Consider the following 23,423-nt stretch of genomic DNA (forward strand, 5'->3'; position numbering starts at 1 on the left):
GTACACTGGAAAGATAATTTAATAACCTTGGCAAGCCACTTGAATTTTATGCCAGCTATGTCATCCAGGAATGCTGGATGAGTGTGGTTCTATAAAGATTCCATTTGGAATATAATTTAATTCCCTTATATGGCATGATACATATTTACAGTGATATAGGAACACTAATTTGCAAGGAGAATATTTTATTATCTGACTTAAAAAAATTTTGTCCTGTTTCTGTTTTTGCCCTCTAAGATGTTAAATGTTAGGAAAACAAAAATGACAGTAATCTCAATCACAACTCATTATTATTTACATCTTTCTTTGTCTCTATCACTTGAGTTCATTTTTACCTTTGCTCCACTAAGTGCTCTAAAGAGACTTAAATCATTAGGTATTCACAGTCATTGGAAGGTCATATGGTACTAGGGGATTTAGAAGAATTCACAATCATTATCCATATATTTGTAGTCTTTTACCTGCCTAAAATTCATCATGAATCCTCCACCTTCTACTTTGGCCATAAAACCTGATAAGTTATCTAACTGAGATATTCACCAGTATCAAAACGTGTTCTTTTCTTCTCCAACTTTTCCATTTACATGACCTTGATTGTGTTTAAAATGATATGTTTCCTGATACCTTTCACATACTTAAAATACGTTAAAGCCAAATTTATCTGTCACTTCTGTCATAAGTATCATTCCACAATTGGAAATAATCTTGTCATCTGATTTGTAATAACATTTTATTTTTGCAACCTGTATGCACTTAGCAGATAATTTATTTTAGTCAGTTGGATCAATATTTATCTTCTCTTATTCTTGTTCAGTCATTCAATTGTGTATGACTCCTCATGATGCCATGGACAATAGCACACTAAACCTGTCCATGATGTTTTCTTGGCAAAGACATTAAACAGTAGATCAAGTCAAATAGAGGTTAAGTGATTTGCCCAGTGTCACACAGCTAGTAAGTTTCAGAGGTTGGATTTGAACTCAGGCTTCCTGACTCCAGGCCCAATGCTCTATCCACTGATCCACCTATGTGCCTCATTTATCTTCTCTACTATCTATCTATGTATCTCTCCCGGTGTCAACAACAGTTGCTTTTTCATGGAAGGACTCTATTGAACTGAGCCAAATGCACAAGTAAGGTGTATGTTCTCTGGTTCTTCTATGATCTTCAGCATAGATCATATCATGGTGATTTTAGAAAGATCTAACTGTACCTGAAGAAAAAATGATTTCATAAATAATCCCAGGAATGATTTTAGTGTCTCTTCTAATAAGTTCCTTTTATTTCTATTAGTCTATTAATAGAATTATTTAAGCTAATTTATTAATAGGATATATTCTGTGAATTATCAAGTAATAAAGACAGGTTATTAGATATTATAAATTCTATTTGTTGATAGATTTCTAATAGCAATTTTTCACATGCTCCATATTTATCCTGCAAAGTGTACCATCCATGTGTCTAATTCCTCATACTTCATTTTCTATTAAAAAAAAACACACAACTCCTTTGTAATTAGAAGGAAACAAAATAAAGTAGAAAGAATACTGACTCTAGGGTCATGGGACCTATGCTCATATCCTGTCTCTACTGCTTACTTTGTATCTGTGTAACCTTAAGAAAATCACTTGACCTTCCTAAGACACAATTTCCTCAAACATAAAATAAAGAGGTTGGACTATATGACCAATGAATTTTCTACCAGACATAATTCTGTGATTTTATTTTGACACATGCATAGAGTGTATTCCCCCTTCCAAAAAAAAAAAAAGAGCAAAAGATAACCTCTGTACTCAAGGATTTTACTATTTAATGGGAGAAACAAAATAAAGAAATTTGCGTGTGTGTATATATATATATATATATATATATATATATATATATATATATATATATATACTGGATCTTTTGGACATCATCAAGAGAGGAAAGTCACTAGAATGAAGGAAGATCTAAAAAGGCTTCTGGTAGGACACAGGATTTTTGCTGGGATTTGAAGAATTCAAGGAAACCATAAAGTTGAGAAGAGGAGAGAGAAGATCCCAGGCATAGGAGGCAGACAGTGAAACATCATACCATCAGGAGATGGAGTGTCTTGTTCAGGAAATGGCAAAGGGCTCAATGCCATTGGATGACAAAGTTGTGGTTCCTAACACAAGACATTCCATCTCCTGATTGTAGCTATTTTCATTGTCTCTCATGCCTGGAATTCATTTTCACTTCCTAAGTTAGTTTTTTTTTTTCCCTAATTCAAATATACTTGTCTTGGATCCAGAAAAATGTGACTTTGAATTCTGCTTTTGACAAATACAGGTAATAAGGTTTATGCAAGTCACTTAAATTCTGAGCACTCTGGGTAACTCCTGACAGAACTATGCTTACCTGCATGGGTAAAGGGAATTTACTCACTGAGGATATCACCATACCAAAAAAAAATAACAAGTAAGTCTACATTCTATTCCTTTTCTGATGCATGAATGATCTTGATGAATATATCATCTTGATGAATATATCAAGCTCATTCACATTGTAAAACACCTATTAACCCAATCAATACTCTTCTAAAAACATGTATTGTCTTTAATACTCCCTTTAAAATAATCATAGTGACATTATACTCAAATAGCACTTTGATAATGCTAGATGTAGAGGTCACCTTTTTATTGTCTGAAAGACTTCAGGAACTTTGACATAAATGACTTAATAGCATGAGCATTTTAGATAAGCAGTTTCATTGCTGTGGGGAAATCTCCCTCCTACAAAGAATTTCCATTTTGTTTTGTTTTAGCATCAGCCAGCAACCAGACACTAAGTGATAAGCAGCCATATGGAGACTTACAATTTACGTGTGACTACTCTTGTGGATGAATTTTCCTTTTGGAGCTTTCATGTTTAACAGATGTTGTTCCTGTAGAATACAGAATCAAGAGTTGGAAAGAACATAGATTTGGGAGCTGAAAATTGACCATGAAACTACTCAGGACAGGATTTGGAGTTTTTAAGTGCAATAACCAGATGTAGGGGTGGACATCACATACTCTATTAATATAAGCAGTTTCCTGACTTCACCATGAATGAGAAGTGAGTTTATTTGACAACTCTGGGACTTCTGAAAAGGTTGGAAATAAATTCAGCACCAAATGTTCAAAGTAAATTGGTTAATATTTGTTTTATTATGAAATTCTAAGACTTAGATTTCTCCTAAAGCTCTATGTTCTCTTCCCACAGTGACTTCTTAGGACAAAAGTTCATCTTAATCTTTTATGACAGGAGATGAGTCTGCCTGGTAAAGAGAGTGATATGCTCTTCTTAAACCTAAGCTCACCTGCTGTTTTATAAGGTTATGGATCCCCATTCTCATCCCAATCTCATACATTTGGGCCCAGAGATTCAAATGCAAAAAGACCTTTCCTTGGAAAACCCTTCTAAAACAGTGATGTGTTTGTTTTTTTTTTAGAGATGACATTAACTTATTGACAATGAAGTTAGTATTTGCATGCATATTAACTTCAAATAAAAAAGAAGTATTTTCCAAGTATTTATATGTTTCTGAATAGTGATTTATGGAATGTTATTGATATAATTATTCTCATGGTTTAATCATCAAAACCTTCATTATGATTTGAAGCTTCACATAAAAAAGTACAATTGCTGAGTATTATTGTTATGGGCAGGAAGGATACCTTGGCATTCGGGAAAGATATCTTTTGCAAGAATGCAAGACTCCAAAACTTAGCTTAAAAACAAAAAAGAGATTTATTAATATAGAAAGTAATGTTGAGAGTGGTCAGGAGGATAGCAAGGTGGGACAGCAAAATGGAGAGCAGTTCCTTGGGAGTACAGCAGGACAGGACAGGACAGGACAGGACAGTGCCCATGTCATTATCAAAGGCTAAAATAAAATTTTACATTCATTCATTTAATGCATACTATATATTTGGAACTACTTGTAAGTATCTAGGTTCTATATAAAAGAAGACAAAAAAGGAAATAAGCCCACTGACTGTATCATCCATTTTTTTTAGTATTGCTCATATAATAAAATTTACAAATGAATGACTCCCTGAAATTATTATTTTATTTCACCTGCATACAAGTGTTGAATAAATAGTAGGCGCTATATAAGTATATTTATCTTACTGACTCACTTTAAATGATAGATAAGTTTTATGCATCAAATAAGTATGAAGCACTGTTGCTGATCTATATATAAAAAGTTTTTGAGTCACTAGCTGCATTTACCAAATACAGATGGGAATGAAGTGACTAGTCGATTATCTGGATGTTCTCAAAGATTTTAGAGTTTTATTGATGCAACATCCTGATAAAGTAAAATTTTCACTTTCGACCAGATTTTATTTCACATAGGTTGTGTGTGTGTGCATGCATTGTATGTATTAATTCTAACTAGAAAAAAAATCATTTTGATAAAAGTATTCTCATTAATTTTGTTGAAAAAAGATATACTCAAGGTTCAAAGGTAGGTTATTCTGACAAATTTCTTCTTGCTATGGAATATGAATAAAAGCCTCTCTTTTTTCTCCTTGACTGAATGGAACATGAGAATGTTTCTCATTTCCTTCATGACTGACCCAGGAAGAATACATTTCAGAAAAATTTCCCAACCCCATAAAAATAAATATCATTGGGGACATGTAAATACTGTAGACAATAAAGCATTCAAACACTAAAATCCCTTTTAAGGGTATTTTTAAGTATGCTTTTTATGTGGAATCATAGTGAAAAGTGTTGTCTGATTTAGAGCCAGAAAGATGATTTCAGATCCTGCTCCAGACATTTAATAGCTGTGATACTTTAGAGAAGTATCAACTTCTCTGGACCTTTTTGACCTGTTTTTAAAAGAGGGATAATTAACATGAGAGAGTTAATGTGAGGATCAAATGAGATGACCTATTAAATGCTTTTCCATTTTATAAATTTTAAAGCATTATATAAATGTTAGCTTTTGTTGCTATTATTGTTTCTTTCTCTTTGTTTCTATAACCAATCTCTTACAGGAGGTTAAAAGAAAATTGACACAGTGTCATTTTTTGCAGAATTTCTATGGTAAGAGTAGTCAGATTTTTTAAATGATCACAAAATCATGAAATTTGAGGGTTGAAAAAAGTTTTAGTGAACATCAACTCTAATATAAAAACCTGAAAAATAATCATTCTCTACACTTCACCTCATAGGTTTTCATCCAAGTTTTCCTTGAAAATATTCATTTTGGGCAGAAGAAATCAGTTCCAGAAAGGTTAAATAAATTCCACCAGAACACACAGGTTTTATTTCTTGATAATGGTTCTGCTCAATAGGTTCTAACAGAATGAGTCTATTTTTTTTTTACTTGTGACAACACTATAAATATTGGAAGATAAGCTATCATATACCTGTAGTGACTTTTCCTCCTTTGCTTAACTTCTTCAGTTCTGTCCTTATTTCCTTTTATGGCATGAAATCAGATGCTTTCACCATACTGTTGACTCTCTTCTGGATTAATTTTAGTTCCTTAATTACCTTCCTAAAATGTGTGGCTAAAAAAGAACAAAAGTATTTCAGATAAGTTTCTGCTTTGGGTAGAATACAATTGGATTATCATATCTGTATTCCTAGATCATATATTTATTCTCTTTGAGCAAATTACATTTTATTTTACTAATTATATATCTTAGGGTTAGTCTTTTAAAAAATATTTTTCTGATCTTTGTGGTCTCCATCTACCATCTTTTAAATCTCTTTCCCATTTTTGTGGTTTCCTTTGTTGGCTCTCATATCTCTTATAGTGCCTCATTTCCAAAGTTTAGGATATAGCAAAACTTGGACTTTTTTTTTTACCATTTCTGTTCTCTGCCTTAATATATATTACATTTATGTCTGTGTTGAAATCTCTTTAAAATCATCTAGACCATTGTCTATTGTATATATCTTTAAGATACTACTTTTTGAGGGCTATCATAAATGGTGTAGTAGGACAAAGTAATACAACCCACAACAAACAAAATACAACAAAGATCTAGCCAGAGGAAAAGACCTAACAGTTAGTGGTAAATATAAATAGATATTACAGTGAGTTATTTTTTTCAGACCAAAATAATGTGAATTCTAGAAATATTTAAGTGACCACAGCAATAATTTTGGAATAGGATCAAATATTCAATATCTGTCACTTTGTCTTCCTGTACAAGATCACAGATTTGATGCTTATGATCAATCAAAAATAGGACTACACTTTGGTTTTTCTAAATTTTCAAAGTCTTCCAGTTGGCTAACAGGGACTTGGGCCAGTACTATCCATAGGACATCTACTAAAGGACATGAAAGAGAAGTTACTGAATGATAATGGGAGAGAAAGAGCCTTGAAGGTCTCATTTCCCAGATATAAAATGAACTGATGCAAATGAATGAAAATAAGAGCCTTTTCCCAACTGACATCGTCAAAATACATGAATAGGCAATTCTCAAGGGAAGATTACTAATCAATAGCCATATAAAATGTTCAGAACAAAGAGCTTGGGAACTGCTAATTAATTAACTTTTAAAAGGAAACCTTTTAAGCCCATTATACTGGTAAAGTTGACAAAAATTAAAAATAACAGATGTTGGAGAGGTTTCTGGAAAACAGGCACAGGAATGTTGGGAAGCAGTGTTGCCAACAGGAAAGATGTGCTGTTAGAAGAGATATGAATTGGCATAGTGATTCTGGAAAGATATTTGAAATTATGTCCCAAATTTCATTAAATGATGCATTTTAACCAGCAGCACTACTATTATATCTTAACCTCCACAAAACCAAAGACAGGAAAAAAAAAAGTATCCATATGTTTAAAAAATACTTGGAATACCTTTTTTGGGGGGGTAGTAACAAAGAAATAAAAACTAAAGGAGTGCCCTATAAATGTTTATGAGTTTACCAAAACATTATGCTATTATTAGAAATAATAAAGGGACAGATTATAGAGATTTTTTAGAAAAATTACATGACCCAACCTCAAGTAAAATGAGCAGAAATAGAGAACAATTTCTGCAGTAAAGGCAATAATATAAAACAACATTAAGGAATTAAGAATTCTGATAAATGTATTGCCAACAACAATTCTAAATGACCATTAATGAAGAATATGACCTTTCTTTTGACCAAGAAGTTACGGACTCAAGATGGAAAATTAAGAATGCATCTTTGGACATAGCAAATGTAGAAATTTGGTTTGATTGTTTTTATTTATAATGATGCTTTCATGTGTTTAGTATATTATTTTAATAAATGTGATGACAAATGAAAAGAAAATTAATGACTTTTTTAGTAACTGTTTATTTTTATTTTTCTATATAACCTAAAATACTATAAAGCACAATAATGAGATAATATATGTGATTTATTATAAATATTAATAAATTATAATACATTTGTGCTTGCAAGAGAAACAAATAGAAATTAGCTATATCCTAAAATCTGTATTCCATTCTTTCCTTTTCCCTCCTTTCCACATTCCCCCTCCTCAAGAAGAAGGTATTAATTATATAAGTTGTACATATATTATCATATAATACATATAAACTTGTTCATCTTCTTGTGAAATAAGATATATACTCCTTACAGTAGAGAAAAATTAGAGGAAGAAATAAATTGTAGAATGGTATGTTTTAATTTGGAGTTGAATTCCAACTATTCCTTCTTTGGAGATGGAATTTTTTTTTGTCATGAATCTCTTGGAATTGTCCTGGATACTTATGATGTTGATAATAGTAAAGTCATTCACAACTGATCATCATACATTATTGTCATCACTGTTTATAATATTTTGCCAGTTCTGCTCACTTCACTTTGCAATACTACCTATTAGTTTTTTCAGGTTTGGGTGGTATCATCTTGTTTGTAATTTCTTTTGGCATAATAGTATTCCTTTACAAACATATCCCACAATTTGTTCAGCCATTTCCCGTTTGATGCATAACCTTTTAGTTTCCAGTTCTTTGTCATCACAAAACGAGCTGGTATAAATATTTCACAACATAAAGTTTCCTTTCCTTGATCACCTTAGGAAATAAACCAAATAGTGGTAAAAATGTTTTTTAAAGAAAAAATTTAAAGGGACTTCCATGTAAGCATCGTGGCAATCTAGACGCGGAATACTTCCACTCCCCAGCACCCACTGATATAGAATACCTCAAAAGATCATTAAAACCATTTTCATAAGAACAGAGGGACCCTATAGTAGGGCGCAGCATTGAAGATACATGGGATTTGGGCATTTCCACACTATAAGAGAGTGAAAAAGCTCCCATCCAAACACGAGTTGATCTACCCTCTTCCACCCCAATTACAGAGCAAGAGTCAGAGCCAGCATGCACCAGAATCAGCAAGTGAGTGAGGGGTACCTCTAGAGGGAGCAAGGGGCACCTCTAGGTCTCTGGGAGCAGACAAAGACCACCAAAAATATACCCCAGAGAGCAGCTACATTGGAAACCCTGACAGGCGGGGAGAAGAGAACACAGGCTCCCCCTGGAAGGTAGCACAGAGCTATGAAACTGCAGTGATTCGAGAGCTTGCCTCAGGCAAAATCCTTGCGCCTTAAATCTATACACAGCTCACTCAGATTTCTGACTAAAAAGGGAAGGTAAATCCCCCACAGTGATGGCTAATTGTGCACAGGAGCCCCAAACTCCCTCCAAGAAAAGCAAAAAAAGAGGTAGTGACCCTCAAAAGTTTTTATGCAGGAAAAACTCAGGCTACAGAGGAAACACAGGAGGAACTTCAAACAAAGATCAAACATGATAAAAAAAATGGAAATTGTCCACAAGCTCTGGAAAAATTTAAATTGGGGCTTATCAAAAAATGGAAGTCTTCTGGTAAGAGAAGTGGGAAATGTGTCAAAGAGAAAATAAAAAAATTATAGCAAAAAATCAAAAAATTAAAGCAGAAAACCAGGCCTTAAAGACCAGAATTGAGCAACTAGAAACCAAAGATCTTGCAAAACAGCAAGAAATAATAAAGCAAAGTCAAAAGACTGACAAAATAGAAGAAAACAAAAAAATATCTCACTGACAAGATGACAGATCAGGAAATTTGCCTAATTATATGGCAATAAATATGCCAATCTGGGTGATATGGATGAATGTCTACAAAAATATAAATTGCCTAGATTAACAAAAGAAATAAAATTCTTAAATAATCCCATATGAGAAAAATAAATCGAACAGGCCATCAAAGAATTCCCTAAGAAAAAATCCCTAGGGCCTGATGGATTCACAAGTGAATTCTATCAACCATTCAAAAGAACAGCTAATCCCAATACTATACAAACTATTTGACATAATAAGTAAGTCCTACCAAATTCCTTTTATGACACACCTGTGGTACTGATTCCAAAGCCAGGCAGGTCAAAAACAGAGAAAGAAAACTACGGGCTAATCTCCTTAATGAACATAGATGCAAAAATCTTAAATAGAATACTAGCAAAAAGACTTAAGCAAGTGATCAGGTATTTTATTCACTATGATCAGGTGGGATTTATACCAGGAATGCAAGGATGGTTCAATGTCATCCACATAATTGACCATATCAACAAGCAAACCAACAAAAATCACATCATTATCTCAATAGATGCAGAAAAATCCTTTCACAAAATACAACACTCTTTCCTATCGAAAATACCAGAAATAATAGGAATAGAAGGGTATTTCCTAAAAATATGAACAGTATCTATCTAAAACCATCAGCAAACTTCATCTGCAATGGGAATAAACTAGACACATTCCCAATAAGATCAGGAGTGAAACAAGGATGCCTCTGATCACCTTTATTACTTACCACTGTACTAGAAACACTAGCAGTAGCAATTAGAGAAGAAAAAGAAATTGAAGGTATTAAAATTAGCAATGAGAAGACCAAGCTAGCACTCTTTGCAGATGATGTGATGGTCTACTTAAAGAATCCTAGAGAATCAACTAAAAAGGTAGTGGAAATAATAAAGAACTTTAGCAAATTTGCAGGATACAAAATATACCCACAGAAGACATCAGTATTTCTATTTATCTCCAACACATCTCAGTAGCACGAATTAGAAAGAGAAAATCCATTCAAAATCACCCTAGACAATATAACATTCTTAGGAATCTATCTGCCGAGACAAACACAGGAACTATATGGACACAGCTACAAAAAACTCTCCACACAATTAAAACTAGATTTAAATAATTGGAAAAATGTTGATTGCTCATGGGTGGAATGAGCCAACATAATAAAAATGACAATCCTACCCAAATTAATTTACTTATTTAGTGCCATATCCATTGAACTACCAAAAAATTTTGTATTGAATTGGAAAAAAAAAAAACATAACAAGGTTCATTTGGGAGAACAAAAGATCAAGAATATCCAAGGAAATAATGAAAAAAAAAAACATAAAGGAAGGTGATCTTGCAGTCCCAGATCTCAAACTATATTACAAAGCAATAGTCATCAAAACAATTTGGTACTGGCTAAGAGACAGAAAGGTGGATCAATGGAATAGACTTGGGGTAAGTGACCTCAGCGAGACAATCTGTGACAAGCCCAAAGATCCCAGCTTTGGGGACAAAAATCCACTCTTTGATGAAAAAAATCTGCTGGGTAAATTGGAGGAAAGTGTGGGAGAGATTAGACTTGGATCAGCACCCTACAGCAAGATAAACTCAGAATGGGTGAATGACTTGAACATAAAGAAGTAAACTATAAGTAAATTATACGAACACATGTCAGACCCTTGGGAAGGGAAAAATTTTAAAACCAAGCAAGAGTTAGAAAGAGTCACAAAATGTAAAATAATTAATTTTGACTACATCAATTTAAAAAAATTTTGTACAAACAAAACCAATGTAACCAAAATCAGAAGGGAAATAAACTGGGAAACAATGTTCATAACAAAAACCTCTGAAAAAGTCTAATTACTCTAATTTACAAAGAGCTAAATCAATTGTACAAAAAAAAATCAAGCCTTTCTCCAATTGATAAATGGGCAAGGGACAAGAATAGGCAATATTCAGTCAAATAAATCAAAACTATTAATGATCACATGAAAAAGTGTTCTAAATCTCTGATAATCAGAGAGATACAAATCAAAACAACTCTGAGATATCACTTCACACCTAGCAGATTGGTTAACATGACAGCAATGGAAAGTAATGAATGTTAGATGGGGCATTAATGCATTGCTGGTGGAGTTGTGAATTGATCCAACCATTCCGGAGGGCAATTTGGAACTATGCCCAAATGGACACTAAAAGACTATTTGCCCTTTAACCCAGCCATAGCACTGCTGGATTTGTACCCCAAAGAGATAGTAAGAAAACAGACATGTACAAGAATATTCATAGTTGCGCTCTTTGTGGTAGCAAAAAATTGGAAAATGAGAGGATGCCCTTTGGTTGGGGAATGGCTGAACAAATTGTGGTATATGTTGGTGATGGAATACTATTGTGTTCAAAGGAATAAGAAGGTGGAGAAATTCCATGGGAACTGGAACAACCTCCAGGAAGTGATGTAGAGTGAAAGGAGCAGAACCAAGAAAACATTGTATACAGATACTGACACACTGTAGTAAAATCGAATGTAATGGACTTCTCCATTAGTGGCAATGCAGTGATCCTCAACAACCCAGAGGGATAAAGGAGAAAAAATACTATCCACATTCAGAGGAAAAACTGTAGGAGTAAAAACATACAAGAAAAACAACTGCTTGATTACATGGGTCAAGGGGGATGTGATTGGGGATGTAGTCTCTGAATTAACATCCTAGTGCAAATACCAACAATATGGAAATAGATTCTGATCAAGGATACATGTAATACCCAGTGGAATTGCACATCGGTTGTGTGAGGGGAGGTGGTAGGTGAGGAATGAATAGAAAATCATTTTTGTAACCAAGGAATAATGTTCAAAATTGACCAAGTATAAAAGTAAATAAAGAAATAAGGAAAAAATTTAAAGGCCCTAGTTTTCTTACTACAGCATAAGTGGAAAATATGGTAATTTGGAATTCCAGAAATCCTGATTTTTTTTATCTCTGTCACTTATTAGTAACAACTATGGCAAATTTTGAAGCACTGCTAGCCTCACTTACCTTAAATTTGAAATGTATATAGCAATATTCATAATAATACCTCCGTGGAATGCTTTTAAAATTTTAGAAATCTATATGAATGAAATGACTAATTAGTACCCTAAGTTGTATAAAGAATCATTTCTGATTTATTCTTCCCTTGAGCCTGGTGCTATGTTTTTCTTTTTACTTTATAATAAATTCATAGTACTTTGCCTAGCTGAATATATTGTAGGTGCTTAAAGAAGACATTGTGTTTGATTGTTCTTAATCAGCAGCTCAATAATAATAATAACAATTATAACAATAACATCATGCTAATGATTTTGATGATGAAAATAATAATAATGAAAAGATTATAGATTTGGAGATTATCTTTAATGCTTTCAATTAGATTTAATTACCCTATATCCTGGACTATTTATTCAAATTAATCCCAAATTTACATTTAACACTTCAGGCTAATAGCTTGGTCTTTTCTGCAAGAAAATATGATGCTTCATTTTTGACAAAATGTTTTTAAAATATTTTCCTTCTTTTTTCACTTTTTTCTATTTTCATTTCTCTTTTGTCTTTGTTCTACTGTTTCTTAATGTCTCTTGAAGTCATTATGCTACTAGTTGCGAAATTCTAATTTTTTAATAATTATTTTCTTCAGTAAACATTTGTAACTATTTTACCATTTAGTTTATTGTTCTCTTTAGAATATTATTTTGTTTAGTGAATCTTTTTGCCCCCTTTTACCATTAGGCTAATTCTGTGGGGGTTTTTTTGAGATATTATTTTCTTTATTGTTTTTTGTGCTTCTTTTACTTGACTGTTAATTCTCTTTTCTTCACATTCTGGCATCATTCTGATTCCTTTTGCAATTTTTTTCTCTTTTATTCTTATATTATTCTTTAAGTCTTCCATGAATTCTTGTTGGACTTCCATCCATTTATCATTTATTTTTTTGAGACTTAGGATATAACCATTTTCATAGTATTTTCTTCTTCTACATGTGTTTTAATTTTCCCTGCCACCATAGTATCTTTTTGTGATCAACTTACTTTTTTCTGTTTGCTCATTTTTAAACCTATTTCTTGACTTTAAAAATTATATTACAGAAAGACTCTGCTCACCATGGGGTGGGGAGGAATTGTCACAATTTTCAGGGGATTTTTGTCTTACTTTTCAATGCTAATTTTGGGGTTCTTGAATTTTCTGTTGCTTCCAAAGTATTGTGATCCAGAGAGTGGTATGATTACTGCTCTCCTGATCTGTGATCTGGAATTTTCCCAGAAAGAGTCCCTACTCCTCTGTAGCCACAAGTGTGGAAAGGAAACAAGACTGACAGTTGGTTGAGAAAAGGGCAACTTGGAGTGGCAGTTGAGTCTTGTGACTAGCACTTCCTTCATGCTGGGTTTGACTTCCTTACTGGTATTGGAGGTGGGAGGAGTGTTGGCTTCCCAGTCTGGATTCGGATTGCCTCTTCTTGGTTCAGCCTGAAGACACGGGCCCAACCAGCTCTGAAAGTTAGAACAGTTCGTGTTGCTTTCTGTCTACTGCTAAGATTCTGAAATTGGCAAAAACTAGCACAGATTTATCATAGATGGGAGTGGGAGAAACCTTCCACCAGCCTGTGAGGCCTGGCCTCAACTCTGAGTTTGAGAAAGACTCAACTTTATTTAGGGACCTCCATCTTCCCTTTTTCCATGATATCTCTACAATAAAACCGTTAAACTTTTTTCTTATTTGAATTCACAGTCAGATAAGTGGATTATCTTTTCTGGGGCATAGTGGGAGCTGAACATCAGTTCAGTCATTCAACAACAAACAGTCCTTATCAGACCCCTGTTGCTTCCTCTCAGCAGGGGGCATCTCTGTCCTTTGCCTCACCATGAGCAATATTCCCTCTCTCCCTTCAACTCCTTCATACTCTGCTACAAACCCCCTGTTATCCCGCATTTTTCAATCCCCCCATATTTCCAAATAAATATTACACAAGTACTAATGCTTCTTTGTGCCTACTAACTGAAACCAGAACTCTGTCATTTGTAATCTTTTTCTGACCAGCTGTCTGACCTCCTTACTATCACTGGGTTGATGGTTCTTGAAGCTACTGCTGCTATTGCTGCCATAACCTCCAAGGTCTGTCCTGCTGTTGCTACTACATGCTTGTGCTCCTAACTAGCCAGTGTCACAGACATCTTCTGTAGCTTTAAGTTGTCTTCTGATATGAATGTCTCAAATTTGCCTATTGTTAGCTCTGCCCCACCAGACATCTCTTTGAAGCATTATTTTAAATATTTTTGGGAGGAGAACATTGAAACAATTCATCAGGGTTGCTATATGAATTCTACCATTGATACCTGGCCTACTTGTCTTGTGGGCTGTTTTCAGCATTTAATGAAAGGATACTTTCTAGAAAGCCCTGTGAGGTGTTTGATAAATGCTTGCTATGGTAGAAAGGTAGCAGAGTAGATACAATGTCAGGTCTGGAAATGGGAAGACCTGCAGTCATATCTGAGCTCTGAGACCCTGGGAAATTCACTTAACCTCATTTGCCTAGCTCTTGTTCTTCTGCCTTAGAGTTGTTACTAAAACTGAAAATAAGGGTTTAAAAATACTTAATATTATTCCCTAGAATAGTTGATAAGTTTTATGGAATCACTGATATAAAATTTTTCTGCTAGTTTATAAATGAAGAAGATGAGACCTAGAATACTAAAAAAAATTTCATCAAGGTCACAATTCCTGTTGGAGATACTGAACCAAGAATACAATTTTTCCCACTCATTGAAATTTTTTTTGTTTTTATTTTTTATATTTTTTAAATTATAAAACATTTATTTTTTCTTCCATTTCTCCATCTACTAGAAAGGAAAGAAGAAAAAGGTGGGTGTAGAGGGGAAATAAAAGGAAGGAAAAGGAAGAAAAAGGAACTCTTTTATAAGCAAAGTTAAGCAAAATAAATTCAAACATTGGTCACAGCCAAAACTGCATTTCACATTCTGCATATTAGTTCATTCTCTCTTTCATGAGGTAGTCAATGTTATCTTTCACTGAGTATTTAGAATCAGAGTTGATCATTTCAGTTATTGGAATTCTTAAGGTTTCCATTGTTTTTTCTCCCAATCTCTTCCCCTATGGTCTTATCACTAGTTGGCATTTCTATCATTGGCACTCCACTGCTGAAATTTCTGCTATTCTGTTTCCCCAAAACTCAATCATACCATCTTTTAAAAACATAAAATATGTGACCTTCAGAGTCATTGGGCAAATGTTTGATGGGCCAATAATTTTTTTTTCATATCAATCTTTCAAATTAGAATTTCATTTTAAATTGTCCACATCCATTTGTTTCTCTGATATTATATAGTAACTCAGTTTACCTCACTACATATTCTCTTCCTCCCTCCAATTATTTATGATTTACAATCATCACAGATAAATCCATTCAGAAGGAATGTGAATATAAATCTGAGTAAATATTGATAAACAAACACACATTTCATTGGACCTTTAATGCTAAGTCAATATTCCCCATCAGCTAAGCTTTTATCTTATTCATTAATCTAACTGTTTGGGGCTTTCCTTATGAAGGTTATCCTACTTATTTCTAGTGAATTGTTAGACTTGTCAGTCAAATGCACGATGTATTGATTTTAAAAGGTTGCTTCACCCCTCCCCCTCCTTTTCTCCATGATAGATTTCCCCATATTCCCTTCCTAATATTCCCATGGGTCAGGTACTTACTGGTAAAAGTAGAATCATAGCAAAGAGTGTTTGAGTCATTATGTTTAAATAACTGATAACTTTCTGCTTATTAAAGCTCTTTATATAGAGCTTGAATGATGATGGGAGTTAAAGATAATTCTGTTTTACTATTTCAAGGAAGATTATAGTTTTCTAAATAACTTGATTTGAATTGGCAGAAAGCCTAAGGGATTTGGAGAAGAGGGTAGCAAAGGCAACTTTGCATTGCAGCTTTGGATCATCTTCCTGACAGTTACAAAAATCTACAGTAATGTTGCCAAAGAGGAGAGAGTTTTAATAAAAGTGAGAAAAATGAATCCTTTCCCATTTTTGGTCCCCTTTGAAGGATGCCAAGAGTTATCTCTAATATCCATCAGGAGGAAATTTTTCCAAAGCTTATTAATATTTTAAAATGAATCAAAATATTGCCAGGGTCTGAGAATCCCAATTTAAAATGTTTTATTGACTTGATTAGATAGAATGAATCACTAGGAGGATTATTCTCTTTGATCTATTTTCACATGAGATTTACAGTTAGTATTTTTTATATAAAAATAATTTTTTAACCCAGACATGCTTCTTCTGCACCTCAATCCTTTACACTGCTGTTCTAAGCCCTACACTGGGCCACTGTTGATTGGTAAGGACTTACTACATCTGTCTAGCCCCAGGTCCAGTAATACTATATCCTTCTCTCTGCTCACCACTCATGTATACCACACACAAACTTGTTTTCCTGCCATGCCCCACACGTCTCCCACTTCTTTCTCTTTTTCTACATTTCAGTTTTGCCACCAGTATTCAAGACTTTGGGGAATAATAATAGTAATAGCTAGAATAGTTTATAGTTCTCTGTAAGGTTTACGAAAAACTTTACCTGCCTTATCTCAATTGATCCTCACAACAGTCCTAGGAGGCAGGTACTATTATTATCTTTATTTTAGAGATGAAGAAGATTAAGTGATTTGCCAAAGAGCACACAGCTTGTAAGTGACTGAGGCTGGACTCAATCTCAGGTCCTCCTAAGTACTCTATTCTATTCAAGGTGCCACTTCCAATTTCTATAAATGTTTTTGCACATACATATATTTGGAATAAACATATATATATATATATATATATATATTATATATATATGTATGTGGGTTTATATTTCCTTATATGTATCTGTACACATTTGATGCAATATATATGTATATATGTATACTATTATACCTCTTTGATTGTATATGTACATATACAAGGAAAGTGGTGGCTCAACAGATGGAACACTGGACCTGAAGTCAGGAAGGCACGAGTTCAGATTTGGCCTTAGATGCTTACTAGTTCTGTGATCTTGGGCAAGTTTCTTCTGTTTGCCTCAGTTTGCTACTCTGTAAATTATGGATAACAATTGGACTTAACACCCAAGGAAGTTGTGAGGATCAAATAAGAATATAATTGCACAAAGTGTTTAGCACAATGTCTGGCATGAAGTAAGTGCAAAGTGTGTTAGCTATTATTATTATTATTATTATAAATTATATATAAATATTTAATATATATGTTATAAATGTAACATAGTAAATATAACTGCTAAATCCTCTGAGCCTTAGTTTTCTTATGTAGTAAATGAACAGTGTTGCCAAGTCCTCAATGAGTTCAAGTGCCCAAAGGGCAAATTCAAGCTGTCTTTGAGCCCTGACATTACCTGAGAGAACTGAGGGAGGAAGTGCCAGCTTTGGGCAGCTGGACAGAGGGGCAAGGCATGCAAAAAAAATGTCCTCAGGCACTGGGAAGAGGGGAATGGAGCAGCTCCCCAGTACCTGCACTGCATGCATGCCACATCTTCACTGATTAGGAAATAGATGTTGATCTGGATGGAGTCTGAGGTCCATTTCAGTTCTAGTTCTAATAATCCCCAAATAAACTAATACAACCATTGCTTCTGGAAAGGTTATTTGCTTCTGTTACCCTCTCACCAGGCCTGTAATGGACACTCTCTTGCCTAGCCAAAACTCCCTCATATTTGTAGCCTCCATTTTCTGTGCCTTTCTTTCTCATTTCTCCCAAATGCTAGTGCCTTCTGCTCTGAAATTTTCTTCTATCTATTCGTTATCTACCTTATATGTATGTAAATACTTGCATATTATCTTCCCAATCATAATAGGAACTCCTTGAGGGCAGGGGCTTCCTTTCTATCCTTAATTCTAGCACAGCATGCTGCAAATAAGTGCTTAATGTTTTTTGGGGGGTTTTTTGACTTTTAAAATCTAAGGTTCTTGCAGAAGAAAAACATGATTTACCACATGGTTCAATGGGGATATGGTTGGGGATGTTGACTTTAAATAATCACTCTATTTCAAGTAATAATAATAGGGAAATGGGTTTTGAACAATAATAAATGTAAAACCCAATGGAGTTGCTTGTAGGCTCTGGGAGGGAGGAGGGAGGAGGGGAGGGAAAGAACATAAATCATGTGATCATGGAAAATATTCTAGATTAATTAAATAAATGAAAAATGGAAAAAATAATCTAAAGTTCTTGAGACTAAGGAATAGAGAAAAGGGCAGCATTTCTATTACTTAGCTCAGTACTTGACACTTAAGTATTCAATAAATACATATTCCATCTCTTAAAATGAGTAAAAAATTTGACAAATCAGGATCAAAAGTACTTGCATATTATCACTCTTAATCTACTGAACTTGGTTAAACTACTTAAGCTCTCTTGAACCTTCATTTCTTCATGACTGAAATGAGAGGGTTAGACTAAATCATATCTAATTCTCTTCAAGTTCTTTCTCCTCCAGCCTGATTGCTGACTGCCCTGGCTTCCTTTGACTCTACTAAATCCCCAAATCTACAGGAAGCCTTCTCTAACATATCTTAATTCCATTTTTATTATTGCCTAATTATCTTGTTTACAGCTTTCTTTACATATACAGTGATACTTTGACACACAAGCTTAATTCATTCCATGGTCAAGTGAGTAACTCAATTTGCTCACTTGTCAAATAGAAGATTCCCATTTAAATTAATGGAAATGCAATTAATTCATCCTGGCCCCAAAAAACCACATGATTTTTTTTTGTTTTACATATATGCTTTTAAAAACAAAAATGTAATTTATAAATAACAAATAAATCTATTTATAGATAATAAGAAGTAATATAAAGAAATGTCAACATGCAATCTAGAAACCCCAAACTTGTAGTCTAGTAAGATCTGATGAACCACAAATTTTAGAACTAGTTTGTAAGTTGGAGACCCCAAAGATTGTACTTGTTCCCTGTTCCCATGAGAATTCACCCTGAGAGATATCTCTGGCTAACTGTTTCAGACTGAATAATGGACCCTAAGGTAAATGGACAATCCATTTGAGGTGGAGGCTAAACCCAAGCCTAGTGACTCTTCTTGTTTCCAGAAGCCTCTCCCAGTACATCACACCCTTCTTCTGAGGATCAATCTGGGTGGGGAACTTCAGCTCCTGAGACTAACATGCTGCCTACTGTGCTAAAGAATCATTTGGCTTAGGTTTAGTCTCTACCTCAAGTGAATTGTCTATTTACCTTAGGATCCATTATTCAGTCTGAAACTGTTAGCCTGGGATTCCCCTCAGGGTGGATTCTCATAGGAACAGAGAACAAGTACAAGCTTTGGGGTCTCCAACTTACAAGCTAGTCCTAAAACTTGGGTTCATCAGATCTTACTAGGCTACATGTTTGGGGCTCCTAGATTCCATGTTGACAGAAATAAACTTGCTTATGGAGTGTTATTTACCTTCAAGGTCAGTTGAAGATGCTGGCATAGAAGGTTTTCATTTCATGCGCTATTGCTTAACATAACTTACTCTCTACACACCTAATGCTAAATTTAAATGCAAAATTGATCTTACATATTACTTATGATATGTAACTTTATTGTTAAACTTACTTTCTATTTTTTTTACTTAATAATTATCATTTTCTTCATCGAATTTTGGCTATTTTGCCACACTTTCCTCAATTTTAATTAGAGGCTGTTTCAAGAAAAACTTTCCATCAAAGTTTGTTACTTAAATCCTTCCATAACATTTTGATAATGTGTGAAACAAGTGTCCATACATAGCTCTAATGCACAACCTGTTGCAACATTTTCCGGGTGTGTCTTTTCAATAAATTGTTTAACTATTTTCCAAATCTTTAACATTTCCTTAATCTCGCATGTGCTGATTACCTCATCCAACTCAGGCTTCTCCCTACTAATTTTCTCTGTATGTTACTGCTGTTGTTGTAACTCCTTCAATTCCTCTGTCTTCAGAAACCATGTTTAAAAGTTAAATTTGCCCAAAAAACTGATAATAAAGACAAAAATAAAGAAAACAAAAGCAACTCAATACAAACGCTCTCATGGTCAGATAAAAACGGATAGAGACTGATCTTTGCCTCTTTCTGTACACCCAATACTCAGCACTGTGTTTAGCACATAGAGGAGGTTTAATAAATGTTCTTTGATATATCTGTAAATCTATATTGCCATGTCTAGAGGTCATGTAACAGAGAGCTGATACTATAGATTAATGTTTAGATTTCATAGGATGGCTTTCTAGAAACAAATATTTAACTTTTGAGTGACTGTAAAAAATAGAAATTTTATTAGCACTATGCCAATATCTGGGGAAATTTTTTTCTGGTCCAAGAGGACCAGAAAATAATATAATAATAAAATAATAATTTAAATAATATAATAATTGCTCATAGATAAATTGTCAAGTGACATGAATGATAATTCTCAATGAACAAAATCCAAGATATCGAAAACCATATGAGAAAATGTTCCAACTCGGCAATTAACAGGTAAAAGCAAATTAAAGGACCTCCAACTTTCCACCTTATATATATATATCAGATTAGCAAAAATAATAATAATTTTAAAAATGGTGATTCTTAGAGGGTCAGTGGAAAAATTGTTATATGAATACACCTAACTTTACACGCATTAGTTGTGGCATTATGATTGGTTTAGTCATTTTGGAAAACAATTTAAGCCATATACTGTACATAACTTTTGACCCAGTTTACATATAAAGAGATATAAGAAAAAAGAGAGTATAAAATACACATATATAGACATATATATAATACATATATAAATTCATTTTTCCTATCAAAAAATGATTAGCCAAGCATAAATATCTCAACTGAAGGATAGCAGAAATTATGGTATATTAATGTTACAAAACTATTACTGTATTCTAAGAATGAAGAATGAGATAGATTCAGAGAAATCTTGGAAGAATTGCATAAATTGATATAAAGTATGATGTCCCAGAATAATTTAAATGTTAACTAAAAAAGAAAGGCTCCAGATTTCTGATAAATTTAATGAATATTAATAATTCCAGAGAACTTTTTGTAGACGTAGGCATCTTTATTTCTATGTGTTGCTTGACAATGAAATAAATTATTTAAGCTATAGAATGAGACCTAGACATGAATAATATGGGACTATTTTCCTAATCCTGGACTATGTTTTATTTTTCATTTTTGGATGCTTGGAGGCAAAAAGAGTGGAATAACATTTAGAGAGATGGTAAGGAATAAAGAATGTAAAAAAGCCATTTTTGTATATTTTTAAGTGACCAAAAAAGACCAGAAAAAGGTTGAGGAGACAAAAATAGAACATGGAAATAATGAAATTTAGTATTCCATTTTTGAAAAGAAAGTCAAGAATGTATTTAGAGTTTCCTATTAAGTATTGCTTTTCTGTTCTTTCTTGTAGAAATGCTCATGTTTGTTGATGTTTGCCAAATAAAATATAGGAATAAGAATTTGACCTATGGTTTGATACTATAAGAGATTACCTGGTGAGTAAACCCCTGCTGTAAATACAGGTTAGCAAAATCTCTCAAACAAACATACAGTCTTAGAAAAGTGTCTATAGCACTAAAAGTAAGAAAGCCAGAATGTGTCAGAGGTGATAAATTGAACTTAGTTCATCCTGGCTCTGATACAAGTTCTTTATAAAATGTGCCATGCTGGTTCCTATGCATTGAATAACAAAAAGATAGAAAATGTTTTCACACTTCACAGATGATTCTCTACTTTTGTGATAGCTAAGACTATCCCACCTATCTCCATCTTACTAAATTCTAGTGTTCCCTTAAATTTGAAGGATTCTTGAACAGAGTAATGAGGTGGCATGCATTAGTGAGCAAAGATGTCTTGAATTCGAATGTCCCAGAAATGGACTATGTTACTAGAAGATAAGATTATATAGAGAAAAAAAAATATTGGGAAACCACAAAATGTCAACTTGTAACCTTTTATTTAGGTAGAAGTTTACATCTCAAGATGTAACTTTCATCAGTGCTTTATATTTTCTTGTTAATATATCTGAACAATGAATCAAGCTCAGATATTTGAGACAGAGATGATGGGTGCAACACTATTTCCAAATAATCTGTGAAAATCTCCTAAATTCTCTGGAACTAAATGACAATGTGGCCTTCATTTCGTAATAGGGTCAAAAAATCTTAATTATCCATGATACAAGTATGCTATATTCATAAGATGAATTTTCAAAATCATACTATCACAGACTCACAGAAATAGAAGAGGCTTCAGAGGACATATATCAATATATATCTGAATAAGGATACTATGTAAAATACACTTAATATCTGGAAACAGAAAATATTGTCTTGAAAGCCAAAATTAATCAGCTTGAAAATGAGGCTAAGGAGAGGAAAGATCAGAAAGAGAAGGATGACCAAAAAGCCAGGGATGAAATCAGTCTTTAAAAACTAGAATATAACAACAAGAAGGTAACAACTTCACAAGGCAGCAGGAAAATATAAAACAAAATCAAAAGAATGAAAAATTGAGGAAAATATGAAACACCTCATCCAAAAAACAGAAGATTAAGAACACAGGTCAAGGAGAGGCAAGTTAAAAATCATTGGTATACTGAAAGATCATGACAAAAGAAAAAGCCTGGACATCATTATATAGAAAATTATACAAGAAAACTGCCCTGACATTCTAGAGCAAAATGGAAAAGTAGAGGTTGAAAGAATCCACAGATTGCCTTCAGTACTTAATCCCCAACTGACAACACCCAGGAATGTTATAGCCAAATTCAAGAACTACTGAACCAAGGAAAAATATTACAAGCTGTTAAGATGTCATTCAGATACTATGGAACTACAGTTAGGATAACACAGGATCTGACTGCCTCTATAGTTATGTACCAAAAGGCATGGAATATGATATACCAGAAAGCAAGGGAACTAGATCTACAACCAAGAATCAACTACCAAGCAATAATGACTATATTCTTGTAGGGGAATGTATGGTCATTTAATAAAATAGAAGACTTCCAAGTATTCATAAAGAAAAGACTGGACCTGAACAGAAAATTTGATGCCCAAACACAGAACTCAAGAGAATCATCAAAAGGTAATTTAAAAAGGGGAAGAAAAAAAAAACAAAACCTTTTTAAGGGAATCAATGAGTTAAAATGTTATGTATCCATACAAGAAAGATGATATTGATAACTTTTAAAAATGTTAATATCACATAGGTAGCTGGAATAATTATACTTAGAGGAAGCAGTGACAAACTGTATAGGATGAAGTGTCAAG

Source organism: Monodelphis domestica, chromosome 6, assembly GCF_027887165.1.
Source record: "Monodelphis domestica isolate mMonDom1 chromosome 6, mMonDom1.pri, whole genome shotgun sequence".
Lineage (NCBI taxonomy): Eukaryota > Metazoa > Chordata > Mammalia > Didelphimorphia > Didelphidae > Monodelphis > Monodelphis domestica.